This window comes from Lissotriton vulgaris, chromosome 8 (assembly GCF_964263255.1).
Source record: "Lissotriton vulgaris chromosome 8, aLisVul1.2, whole genome shotgun sequence".
NCBI classification, from domain to species: domain Eukaryota; kingdom Metazoa; phylum Chordata; class Amphibia; order Caudata; family Salamandridae; genus Lissotriton; species Lissotriton vulgaris.
Window position 1 is genome coordinate 393,876,487 of NC_141696.1, and position 3,007 is coordinate 393,879,493.

The following is a 3,007-nucleotide window of genomic DNA, read 5'->3' on the forward strand; positions in this document are numbered from 1 at the left end:
TGCACACACTCATCCACCCATACAGTCCTGCATACATGCTGTGTTCAACACATACAAACAGTGAGTTACTCATTCATGCATCTATGCACTAAGTAATACCCCCACCTAACCATATAGACACTAAGACACTCATACTGATACTCAAAAAAAACAACTAATAACCCATATAGACACTTATGTAGCTATTTACCAACCCATGCAGCCACTTATACACAAAGTGAGAGACTGCTACAGATATTTACATATTTAAGCATTACTCACTAATCCATGTATTCACTAAGATACACTTAATCAGTCAAGTACAGAATCAATTTTACAAATAAAATCATTTATTTAGACACTTATATACCCATTTATTCTTCCATCGACCTCGAGAGGTACATATGTAAAACATATTTAATTTTCAGAAAAACACAAATTCACTGGATGATGTCATGAGTGATGTCATTTGAGATGTCATAAGTGATGTCATGAGTGATGTCACTGACCATGTCATGAGTGATGTAATATGTGACGTCATCAGCAGTGCATTGCGGGCACGCGAGTTATAGTTAGCTGAACTAACTATAACGGGGGAATATCTATGGTTTTGTACAAGGGAAATGTGCAACTAACTATAACTCCCCTGAAACCTATGGTTTTATCAGTGAATAAATATAAAAATAAATATTTTATAAAAAAAAAAAAATATATATATATATATATTCATTGAAAAAACCATAAGTTTGACACCAGTTACAGTTTTACAGTTAGCTAGAAATTTTACTGACATTAAACCATTGAAATTCCCACGTTATAGTTAGTTGGACTCAATATAACTTGCGCGCCTGCAATGCACTGCTGATGACGTCACATATTACATCACTCATGACATGGTCAGTGACATCACTCATGACATCACTGATGACACCATCCAGTGAATGTGTGTCTTTCTGAAAAATAAATATGTTTTATATATGTATATGTAAAGGTCGATGGAAGAATAAATGTTTAAATAAGTGTCTTAATGGATGTTTAAAAAAAAAATGATTGGTTAACTGGCTTATTAAGTGTATCTTAGTGAATACATATATTAGCGAGTATTGTTTAAATTTTTAAATGTTTGTATCAGTGTTTCACTTTGTGTATAAGTGGCTGCATGGGTTGGTGAGTATGTTATGTTATGTTAATTAAAATGTATAAAGCACACACACGCCCAAAAGCTTCTTGGCGCTGAAGAGAGATAAAAAAACATAACAAAAGATATACCAGTAAGAGTCTCTATTTCGGATAGGCCTGTGTGAAAAGGTGAGTCTTGAATGCCTTCCTAAAAGCAAGGAGATCCTTGCTGAGTAGCTACATGTGTGTGTATATGGGTTATTAGATGTTTTTTTAGTATCAGTATAAGTGTCTGTATGGTTTGGTGGGGGTGTTACTTAGCACATAGATGCATCAATGACTGATTCACTGTTTGTATGTGTTTTGTAGGCAGCATATGTGCAGCACTGTATGGGTGGAAGAGTGTGTATATGTGTGTGTTAGTTAGTGAATGACTGTCTCACTAGTGTCTTTATCAGTAACTACATATGTTTTAATCTAGTATATGTGAGTATTGATGTATATAAGTGAGTATATGTGAGAGTTTCTTCGATTTCTTTTGCCGCTGCTGCCCCCTGCGGCCCGCCCCCCCCTCCTGCCCATTCGCCGCCCGCTGACCCTCCCTCCCGGCTCCCTACTTAAGGGGTCCACACCAGAAGCAGGTGGCGACTGCTGAGCCTCCCCTTAGGTGAGGTCGCCCCACGCTACACTGCCTCCTGCCTTCTGCCTCCTGACCTGCTTCCTGGATTGCACCTGATTGCCGCAGCTCCTCGTGGGAGACCCAGCCTCCGCTGAGCCACCCACCTCCGCTTTTCCCGCTGATTCCGGCTGATTTCTTTTTCCGCTGCTGCCCCCTGTGGCCCGGCCCCCCTCCTGCCCATTCACCGCCCCGCTGACCCTCCCTCCCGGCTCCCTACTTATGATGCCCCCTCAGCGAGCACGCAGCGGACGTGCGCAGCGGGAGCACCGTATGTGCGCCGAAGGTGCGCCAAAGGTAAGCCCGTCTGCGCCCGTCCGCGCCTGGACCACGCCCTGTGCCAGGACCCCTGGCCCCCACCGATGCAAGACGACCCGACAGACCTACGACGCCATTGCCCTCAACGCACTCAATGCCGCCGGAACCCCACCTGCTGCCGGGCCGCCCCGAAACACATTCACGGACCCTTCACCTGCAGAACATGCAAGTTCACCTGCCTCCGAACCTGCACCGCGCCTGCCAAGCGGAGCACCAGCAGCAACCTCAAGTGCATCCTGCTCAACACCCGCTCCGTCCACAGACACGCCGTGGAACTCTAGAACCTCCTCGACACAACATCACCAGACATCGCCTTCCTCACGGAAACCTGGATGAACGTCTCCTCAGCCCCCGACATCGCCATCGCCATCCCGGACGGGTACAAGATCATCAGGAGGGACCGCGTCAACCAGACCGGAGGAGGCATCGCCATCGTCCACAAGAACACCATCCGCATCACGACCGACTCCAACGACACCTTCGCCGCCGACGAGCACCTCCACTTCCAGATTCACACCAGCCCAAAGATGACCATCAGAGGCACCCTCATCTACAGACCCCCGGGACCACGCACACAATTCAGCGAAGACATCACGGACTTCATCAGCCCACACGCCCTCCCCTCCGCCGACTACATCCTGCTAGGGGACCTCAACTTCCACCTGGAGAACAACAAGGACCGTAACACAGCCGCCATGCTGGACAACCTCGCCAACCTCGGACTCAAGCAACTGGTCAACACCCCCACCAACTACGCGGCCACACGCTCGATCCCGTCTTCTCATCCAGCAAGCACATCACCTTCAGCCACTCCACCGAACTCCACTGGACCGACCACAGCTGCGTCCACTTCAGCTTCAGAAAAACCACAACCCACCACCACCCACAACAGGTTCCTCACATGAGCTGGAGCAA